The sequence below is a fragment of the Arvicanthis niloticus genome, chromosome 3, assembly GCF_011762505.2.
Source record: "Arvicanthis niloticus isolate mArvNil1 chromosome 3, mArvNil1.pat.X, whole genome shotgun sequence".
Classification (NCBI taxonomy): Eukaryota; Metazoa; Chordata; class Mammalia; order Rodentia; family Muridae; genus Arvicanthis; species Arvicanthis niloticus.
The window spans coordinates 51,804,457-51,815,351 of NC_047660.1; the positions used below are offsets into that span (position 1 = coordinate 51,804,457).

A 10,895-nucleotide genomic window follows, 5' to 3' on the forward strand; every position below is an offset into this window, starting at 1 on the left:
AAGTTGGACATGGTGGGTTACTCAAAATAGAAAAGGGGACACAAAATTGGGGGGGGGGGTGTCAAGAGTGGTAGGTGGATATAAAAGGAATTAGCTGGAAAAGTGGGAGGTGAATATGATCAAAATATACTGTGTACATGTATGAAATTGTCAAAGAATTAATGTAAATATTACATTAAAAAATCCACCTTCCAGTCTGAGAGTTGAATGAGTTTTTCTAACAAGGGATCATGTGATTCTCGAGGGACCTACCACTGTACTGACAGTTTGCTCATCTGAGAAAGACAACCAGGGGTGAGCTAGAGGCAGAAAGATCCCTTAGAGCTGCTACATCAGAGACCTAGACCCAGGGATGGGGGAGAGGCCAGCAGCAGGGCAGCTGTGGGCTGGCACAGAACGAGGCATGTGTGAGCATCTCACAGACTTCGCTTCACTATCTCTTCTTTCTTTGGTTTTCCTTCTCATCCTGGGACTAGCTGGAGCCCATCAGGTCATTATGTGGGTTTCAGGGACTTGACTAAGAGAGGCCCCCTCCACCAGATTGGCCACAGTGCCCTGGACTGCTTCCCATCTGTGAAGGGGGAAGGCTTGGAAGACAAAATGATCTGTCATACCGAGTCTGATAACAGTACAGGGTTGAAGTCATACTTCACAGAACCCGAGGGACCTAGGGTGGGGGTTAGGGTTGTTAGAAAGGAAGAGGAGAATTTTGGACACCCCAGAAGATGCTTACCAGCTGTATCTTCAAAGAAGAATTATTCTGGTCTTCCTCAATTTTTCTCTAGCTGGCCTTGCAAACTTAAAAAGAGACTGTATCTTCTTCATAATATATTTTCTAAAGGGTAGATGAGAAGAAGGGGAAATAACTGTAGTTAAATCAGATGTATAGCTATAACATTGTAAGTTTGCAGTTTAAAGGGCCTGAAAGATTTCCTAGTTGGTGCCATGTACTCTTTATAACATTACAGGGAACAGTTTCTTTGATAGCTTCTTTAATAACAGGGACTTCAGAATGTCCTAAGGTTGTTCTACCCAGTCTCAGATGGTTGTAATTGGTAATGATTGTATGAAATGGGACTTCTATAGCTTCCAGCCTTATCTAATAGAATAACGCCAACTTCTTCACAGCAAGCCCGCAAACTTGTAGATAATGGCGGGGACGTTAGAAAGCTAAAGATCCAAACTTGTCGGGCTTTGTGTGATTTCACTGGTTTTTATTTTTGATTTCTTTCAGAGACAAGGTCTCATGTGTCCCAGGCTGGCCTCAAACTTGCTATATAGATAAAACTGACTTCTTCAAACTGCCGATCCTCCTGTGTTCAGCTCCCAAGTACCATACTCAGTTTATATACAGTACTCAGCATGGACTCCAAGGTTTGTACTTGGTAGGCAGACACTCTGCTAAGGGATCTACACCCCCCAGACCTATTAGCTTGTTTTTAAGCCTCTTAATTCAGCTAGCCCTTCTTCTCCAAGGAGTTTAATTTTATTACTGTTTCCCTACATGGTACCTCGCAGAAGCTAATAAGTACAGAGGAAATGAGATAGTTGTTTCCTCAATGATTGTGGGGGTATGACAGACTATTCCCCATAAGCTCATGGATTTGTATAGTAAGAACAGCTTAGAAGTATTGGGAAAACCAGGATTGTCAATCACAAGGCCCTATCTTCTTCAAGGGAAAGAAATGAATGATATCTGGTCACCTGGCATGCTGGAGTGATGTGGTCAAACAACCTGGTAACCCTCTGCTATTCCATTAGGAGCCAGCCTCCAGCTGAATCCCCCCAACATCCTGAGCTTTGTCTCTCGGTGAATAGAACACATCTCTATGAAGGGCGTCCCCAAGTACTCTGCATCCTCCACAAGCAAAATCTATCCTCATGCTTATCACAGATTCTTCCTCTATGTCCTAGCCCTGAACTCTGTTTATTAGTCAATAGAATTCATTCTTATTGTAAAGGTTAAAGGTCACAAATTCTACTGTGTTTAAGTGTGTAAGGGAAATAAACTACAAGGCCAGTCCCTGGAAGACATGACCCAGTGCCTGCAAAAAAGGTCCTGCTTGGAGTTTCATTCTTTATTTCATGCCAATTGTCTTCCCAGCAGCTGTGCGTCTTGGGTGGGTGGATGGGGTAGGGCATGTGGGGTCACTGACAAATTGGAACACTTGGTTCCCAGGTGATAATGCTGTTTGAAGAGGTTTGGGAATTATGGCTGGAGGAAGTTTATCACTAGGGGTGGGCTTAGCAAGAAAAAAAAAAAACCCTCTCCCACTTCCAGTTCACTCTCTCTTGTTTGTGCTTGTAATTCAAGAGGTGAGCTCTCAGCACCCTGCTCCAGCCCATTACGATGGACTCCTCTCCCTCTGGAACTATAAGCCACATAAACCCCTCCTTCTACAAGTTTGCCTTGGTCATGGTTGCATCATCGTCTGTTGCATCACAGTAACGGAAAAGTCACTAAAACAATGATAGATTCACTGTCCTGGACAACAAGCCCAAGAGCTCATGACATTCCTGTTCATAATAAGCTGAACATGGCGTACTGCTCTTTGAGTGTCTGTGTTACATGGTTTTGATCCCTTCAAATGCTATTCTGTCTTACAGGAGTCTTAGTGTTATCTCTTGTCCAGCAGGGCATTAAACAGGGGTCCGGGGAGGTCACCTGAAAGAGAGCGGCGGGGTGGGGGGGAAGAGGCAAAGACACAAAAAATGGCAATCTGTCTATAGGCTGATCAAATCACCCATTTTACTTTTTTCACACAGGGCTTATATACATAAAAAGGCAGGATGTGGGGAAGGGGATGACACAGGAGCGTAGGTGTTCAGGGGGAATACAGAAATCTTCCAGAACAGTGTGTCAGCTGGGTGAAGGTTCAGGGGACAGGACACTATGACTCCGCCTATGATTCACTTGTGCTAATCTAAGTTGGTACCATCCACCAAGGTCACCTATCTACAAGGTCTATGACTAGAGCCTGGCAACTATCTACCAAAGCTGTTTGTTTACAATAGCTTCTAGCCATCTGTTCAGTGTTTTTCCACAGAGGCCCAAGACTTTGTGCTAGCAGGCCGACTTTAGGCCTATGGCTGATTTTAGGCCTTCAGTGTATAAGCAAAGCTGTCCCTGACAGTGTCACAGTGTGAAGGGCCTGCAACCTTGCCATAAGAGATCATGCAGAGTGCATTGGACAGAGACATCTATTACAACAAGTCTGAGACCTTCCAGACTGGGACAGAAGGCCTGCTAGGTCTCTCCAAGGCAAACTGAAGGAATTACATTTTCCAGGAAGGAGGCTAAATACTGTGGGTGTAACTAGCTACAGGTTTAGACTTAGAGATTCCTTTCAGGAAAATGGAGGACAAAGAAGAGGTGCTGTGGAGTCAGTATGGTCTGTCCTAACAAGAAGCAAGGGACAGGTCAAGACCAGGAGTCAAATTGTTTCTGGTGCACTGATTGCAGGAAACTGTGGTAGCTAATGTTTTTTTGTTGTTGTTGTTGTTGTTGTTGGTGGTGGTTTTGGGGGACAGGATCTCACTGTGTAGCCCTCGCTGGCTTGGTATAGACAGTATAGACAGGCTGGTTTTGGACTTTCTGAGATCTTCCTGCCTCTGCCTTCAGGTATTTGGATGGTTGGCTACAGTAGTGCCCATGTCTGGCTGTGGAGTGGAGTCACTGGAGCAGGCTTTAGTTGTGTTAACTTTTCCTGTGGAGATGTGAGTAGACATCTATCTACTCACTCCCAGAAAAAAGCACCCAAGGCAGACCACAGGAGCAATACCATCCAAGCGCAGCTTGGCAAACCAGTGAGTGAGTTTATAGGGCATTTTTTTTTTCAGAAGCATGATGATACCAAAATACCTGTGCCACTGAAATATCTCATACTACATGAGATGGCATAGATAGTCCCCCCTTCAGTTAACTTTCCTTCTGCCTTCATAAGTGTACATCTCCCAAGACCACATGTAACACAACATGGTTATATACATGGGAGAGGAGCTGGGAGAGGAGGTCAGAGGGGCCTGAGTGGGTGGAGTCTTAGGTCTAGTGACTTCCCACTCCTTTCTTGTATGAGGGTACATCCGCAGGCCCAGTTTTGTAAATGTGGGTAGTCCCAGCTACCCTGATTAAGGTGACAGCAGTTCTATTGTACCCTGAGAGCAGAGTTCCGTGACAGAGTTCCTGCACCATTGGCTGATCTTTCCAGGAGCTCAACTTTATTTCTCCACATGGAATAGAGAAGAACTCCACGTTGCAAAATTTGCAAAGCTGGCCCATTGTCTCCGACCTTACAAGCAGATTCAGGGCCTAACATCTGTTCTCTGTCCCTCCTAGTTGCCTGTCATGTGCTGATTTAGAGAACACGTCATCACTGTCCCCACCTAAATCAGGGGAATGTGTAGTGAAGAAGGCCAAGGACAGACAGTTCTATGGCACGGTGTGAAAACCTCCCCTCAGGTTGACAGTCATCAATTAATCACTTCTCTGAGCCATCCAAAGGCTTACGAGTCCACCTAACAACATCAGCATTTAGCTCAGATTTCTAAATTTTGTCTAGAATGCTGAAATGAAAGGCTCTATCAAATGTTTTCTTGAAGCACATGTAGATACAGGCGGGTGGGGGCCCGTCAACCTCAGTATTGCACCTCAAGAGCCTTCTCTCTTGTTTACTTTTGGGACAAGCTTTCTCATTGGTCTCAAGCTCTCTGACTAGGTCAGGGTGGTTGATCAGCAAGCCCAGGGAATTCTCCTATCTCTACTCCCCAGTGGTGGAACTACAGGCTCTTTACTAGGGTTCTGGGGGATTGAACTTAGTTCCTCTTGCTTGAGCACCAAACACTTTATGGGCTGAGCCCGCTCCAAACGTCCTCTTAGACAGTGCTCTGGAGAGGATATTAGCCCCATTCATCTTCATAGAATCTTTTCTTTTTACCTTTTCTTGAAGACTGAGGCATATAGAGCCCTCTCCACTCCACTGAGACCCCTCTCTCATAGTTGAACAAAAAGGATGTATAAATTTTCAATCTGATCATTTCTACACGACCCAGGTGGAAACTTGAACTCATTGAGAGTGAAGGCAGCTAACTTTTCCTTTTCTCTCAGAACGCTCCCCCTTTCTTTTCTCATAGGAAGATCTGTCACTTTGAGGTAAGACGAAAGGGAGAAAAATCAAATGGAAGCTATTTTTATCCATGACCAATTAGCATTCAACCCCAAGCAAAACACTTCCTTTAAAAAAAAAAAAACTTGTTATCTATCTTCAGAAAGGACTCTCCTGGGCTGGGGAGATAGCTCAGCACCTGAAAGCACTGGCTGCTCTTCTGGAGGACCCAGGTTTGATTCCCAGGACCCACATAGCAGCTCACAGCAGCCTGTAACTCAAGTTAAAAGGGAATCAGATGCCCTTTTCTGACCTCCACAGGCACCAGGCACACATATGGTGCACATAGATACATGTAGACAAAATGACTAGTCACATAAGTAAATAAATATATATATATATATATTCTCCCACTTCTGAGCTAAAACCTACAGAAGATCTTACATAGAGTTCTGGAAGTCCATGGGCCAGAGCATGTATCAGTGAACAAGAGAGGTGAAGGGCAAACACAGACACTGAGGTGACTGTATATGTAGTCATGTATACTTGCACACACACACACACATGCACACACACATTCACACACATACCATACACATATACATCATAAAACAAAAACAATTAAAAGAATTCCATGATTCAGATTTTGTTGCCTTTAAGTCCCTCAATATCGAATAGAATATTATCTGATTTCTATTCTATGTAACATGTTCTATCCTCTTTAGAGCATCTGCTGCCTCGTGAGCATCTTTCTAATGTTCTCTGTCTACACTGCTCCTTGCGATGCCCGGCAGCCTCATGTGATTATTTAAACATAAATGATTAGAGAATTATGAAGGCTGGTGTGTCAGATACAACATGTTTCAAGTGCTCAGTCACCACATGGCCGTTGGGTCCATTGTGGATTGCATAGACACTAAATATTTCTGTAGACCCGGCAAGCTCTACCAGATAGCACTGGTGGTCCTCTCCAGGAGGAAGATGAAGTGACTGGACACACAGAGTTGGCATGCACCACTGTCTTTGCAGGCCCCTGGAATCCTCTTGGGTCTTCGTATCTCTGACAGTTGCTGCTTTGGTTTATTGCTTGAAGCTCCCCCTGAGACTGTCACCTTTCAAACATGCAAGCGATTCATTTAGGCAGTCCTTGGAAAGGCTCCTTTGTTTCTCTTGAGATCCACAGTTTGCAAACTCGTAGAAACCAGTATCTGAGTTCCCCTGTGCCCTTGTATTCACCATGCCTGGCAGAATGCTGGCACTTAAAGAGGCTCAGAGCGGCTGGCTCCTTAGCCTCTGAAACAGTGCCCTCCACAGGCCAAAGAAAAGTGCTACAGTGTTGAGTGGGGGAGGGAGGGGAAAGAGAAGCTGAGTGTGGTGGTACTCACCTCTAAACCCAACATTCCAGAGGCCAAGTTAGTCCAAAGATAGCCTGGGTGAGATCCTGCTTCAAAACACAAACGGAAGCAGAGGGAAGCTCAAGGAGACAGGGAGAGAAGGGGGCAGAGGGAGGGGGACAGACACAGAGAGATTCCACACACATATGCGTGAATGTTTGCCCTGCTTTCATGTCAGAGAGACATAGAATAGGAAGTAAAGGAAGAAGAGATGGGAAAGGTATTGTGTCACAACATTCCAGACCCCAAAAGGACTGTAGCAGCCATTTGGTCCAACACCCTCAAGCTCCTGGATGAAATATGACCATTTGTGTGTGCTGCTGGTATATGTGTTTATGCATGCGTGTGTTTGTGCCTGCAGGCATATGTGCATGCGTGTGTGTGTGTGTGTGTGTGTGTGTGTGTGTGTGTGTGAAATCTGAGGTGGAAAGGCATAGGATGAGTGACTTGAATAAGGTCACAGAACTCAGGAGCATCAGCAGAAAGATGAGAAGACAGCCTGCCACCCCGTGCTTCCCACCCAGGCTCTGTCCTACGCAGTGTCCTGAGTGTATTGAGGAGGTGGAAGAAGAGCAGAGAAAGGGGTGTGTGTGTGTGTGTGTGTGTGTGTGTGTGTGTGAAGAGAAGTCCATTTGTGTCTCTGTCTCACACCACTGCCACATCTGTTTTGTTTTGCATGGCGTATGTGCTTGTGAGGACCAAAGTATTTCCCCAGGTTTTGAATACTAGTGCCCTCTAAGCAGAGGAAAACTGACAGTTACTTTGCTGCCCACTCTGAAATTCTTTACGGCATTTCCATGCATACTTATTACTTTTTAGCTTCCTCTCCCCTAACTCCCTGGACCCCTTCCTTGTCACATGGTTTGACCCCTAGCATTTCTCCTTCCACTTGAATATCGAATTCTAATTGGCAGGAGGCCAGGGCTAGACTGCCCAACCTGCTGGGAACCTCTGCACTAACTCACAGAAACAAGTTTCGTGTTCCGTGGTGGCCACATGTTCCTCGTCAGCCTGCTCCAGATCTAGACTGTTTGCTGAAACATACTGACATTCCTAAAATTTCACCTGGCCTAGAGTATAAAAACACAGTGAAACAGACTTTGACAAGGATTTTAAACAGATCTCTCAAGTGATTTCATCCCTAACGCGCACCCCCCCCCCCCCCATCCTCGACAATCAAGAATTAAAGCAGAGGTCTGAAAATAGTTCACATTCTCATGGCTTCCAGTTCTCCAGGCGAAGAACTTTGGCACGGGAGTGTGGAGTTTAAAGGTCACGCAGATCTGATTTCAAATAGGTTATTTTTTGTGTACTTGTGTTCCTAGGACTAGGATGCTTGCTGTCTCCCTGATGATTTAGACAGTATTAGCGGCATAAGCACATAAGCACATAAGGATGGTGAAGACACTAAATGTTGCAGTTGGATGGACCCTAAAGTGACATGTGACCTATGAGTCATATGAACTACATGTCTGGCTTGGAGCAAAGCCTTTGGATTTGAACTCTCTCTCTCTCTCTCTCTCTCTCTCTCTCTCTCTCTCTCTCTCTCTCTGTGTGTGTGTGTGTGTGTGTGTGTGTGTGTTCACTTGTGTGCATGCACACGCATGCATGTAGAGGCCAGAGGACTACCTCAGCCGTCATTCCTCAGATGCCTCCCCCCTCCCCCCAAACCTGCTTTTTAGAGAGAGGGTCTCTCACTGGCTTTGAACTTGCCAAATTGGTTAGGCTGCCAGTGAGCCTCAGGAATCCACTCCTGGTTCTGGATTAAAGCACATGACATCAGCCACCACCACTCCATTCAACTTTTTTGTTTTCCTTTGTTTTGTCTCACATCACTTCTGGGGATGGAATTCGGGTCTCTGTGCCTCTGTGCTTGCAAGGACTAATGTATTTCCCCAGATTTTGAATCTTAAGATGCCCTTGCATCCCAGCAATGGGGCGGTGCCCTCACGACAAGTCCATTGATTATCTTATTCTCCTTATCTGTGTCATGGAGCTGCGGAGTGGCTTTTCCATAGATGTGAGGACAAATTGAGATAATGCATGTCCCTTGCCAGGCACAAGACAGGCACCTGCTAAACATTATCCATTATTACTTCCTAATGTCCTGTTTCTTTACGTATGCCCTGGAGCCCTTGGGGGCACCAAACAAACTGGTTTAAAATCCTTGGTCAGATCACCTGCCGAGGGCAGAGCTATCAGCTGTCCTTTCGATCTCTGTCACTCTGACCTGGGCTCCAGCGGGTTCAGAGAGTCAAGCATCAGGTTTTATGAATCCAAAATATTTGAAATATTGTAGGAGACTGTCAAAGAATACTTAGGCCACTCCAAAAAGGGGCCGTTCTTAATTTTCATCTTTCCTGCGAGTCAGAAAGATATATACTCTCCGCGTAATGGCAGTTTCCTCGTTCTGAAGTTATGGCAGGTTGGTGATACAATAAACAGTACCCTGTCAGAAGGAGTGCATAAAACATGGACTGACATTCCTTTACAAGTAAAGAGAAACATGACTGCAGCAGATGACCTTTTGCAGAGGGCACAGCTGTTTTGTGTGGTTAGAGGGACCCGTGGTTTCATACTTAGGGGCTACGATATACGACTGGCTTTTCACAAAGTGTTTCCATGAGAAATTACAGTACGTTCCTGAGGGAAGCACCCCATCCCTCGGCATTCTCGTTAGGCAGGCAGAAAGGTCGCTCTCTTGATGTTTTCCAAATGATAGTGTGGTGAATGCATGCTATTTGGAAATTCTCGAGTGTGAGAAGTGAGAGTGGTTTTGAGAGGGTCCAGGGTCTCTTACTTCCTGGGGGAGTTTCATTGTGGGGCTCCTGTCAGATTGGGGACCTCAGCTTAGGAGGGACTCAACATTCGATGTTTCTGTGGGTCAGGACTAGAAGTTTCCGTGGGGACATTTCAAATGATAGGTTTATGAGAGATGCTAGATATTTATTTTTCATTTTATTTATTTACTTCATTTTATTTATATAAAATGTTACCTGCACATAATTTAAAAATAGACACGAAAATATCATTGGTCTGAAAACAGAATCACAAACTGTGTTGACACTGGCTATTTTTTTCTATGACTTATTTTTCAAATTATTTTAACATATTGTTTACCTCATGATGTAATTTTTTTTTAAACAAGAGTATTACCTCTTCTTTTAATTATTTTCATCCAGTTCCCCTAAAAATCCCTGATAACTGAAAACATCTCTGTAAGGGCTTAGGACCCCCTCCTCCTCTTCGCCTCGCCTCTAAATTAGAATAATAAGCCCTTTGAGAGGAAAGCTTGGCAGTCTCTCCTCAGAACGAGAGGGGGGCGTGTGCCAATTACTGATGACCCTTGTGCCAGTGTAAGAATGAGTGCTTGTCGCTTAGGTCCAAACCCTGCCACTGACCTGTCAACCGCTGGGCTTGGAGTGCTCATCCCGCTATGGTTGGAGATTTGTACTGATTTATCTCTGGGTGCCCCATTTGTCCCCACGTGCGACCAAAGCTAAGCATATGCAGAATGGCTGGCTTGGTTTGGAAGGACAAGCTAAGGCCCCCAAACAGTTGACTTATTGGTAATTAGACCACACTGGTACTGAACCCATGACCTCAGTCTCATTAGAGCTACATTCAAGCCAATGGAGCTGACCAGAAACAGATTCAGAGCAGTGAGTGATAGAGAGGCCTTTGGTGTGGGGGGTCAAAGGCCTATTTACACTACCCAGTGGTGGCAGTGGATTCTTACTCTCCCATGGTAAAAGCAGCAACAGCAGATGGGATGGCCCGATGGGCAGTGTCCTACCTTCTGCTTCTGCACACAGATGCTCAGCACTGATGTTCTTGCCACACTCCTGACATGTCCTCCCTGTATCACAGAGTTAACAAAGGCAGAGCAAGGCTTTTAGCAGGAACCCCTCCCCCTAGTTGCTAATGGATTACAGCAACAAAAACAGAGTCAAAGTCCATCCATTACTTTACAAGAGATTCCTGTGAAATGATATTCTTTGATTAAAACAAAGACAAAAACAAGTCTACAGTGATATCCATAGTTAATTATTTTGACCCCTTGCTTTGCAAGGAATCTAAGCACACGTGTTGAATTATTCTTTTAGTAGGGAAGGGATAAATTGTCTCAGAGCAGAGGAGGATCTTGGATGTTGAGAGGCCTGGGAACTAGATGTGTGAGGAAACTAGCATTCTAAAGTCTGTGGGAATAATGATTACAGAGGGCCACCAGCCATGGGATAGAGGTTGAGGCCTACTTCAGGCACACTCAAAGTTATGACTGAAATGTGAAGATTACAATTCTAGGGGATAATTAAGTCATTCTCAAGTCATCTTGTAAGGATTTTATAGGTGTATAAAAAGGTACAAAAATCCTAAAAGGGCTGGGTAGTGATGGCGC

At 45.0% G+C, this 10,895-nt stretch overlaps 1 long non-coding RNA gene across 1 annotated transcript in view; it reads right to left on the bottom strand.

Moving 5' to 3' along the window:
• LOC143441581 (uncharacterized) overlaps window positions 1-10,388 on the bottom strand; it is a 28,869-nt gene extending 18,481 nt beyond the window's left edge. Inside the window, exons 1-2 of the long non-coding RNA XR_013109142.1 lie at window positions 10,293-10,388; window positions 734-835 (exon numbers count right to left, since the gene is read on the bottom strand). This is a non-coding gene — a long non-coding RNA (uncharacterized LOC143441581). The remainder of the gene's footprint in view (window positions 1-733; window positions 836-10,292) is intronic.
• Between the last annotated feature and the right edge of the window lie 507 nt (window positions 10,389-10,895).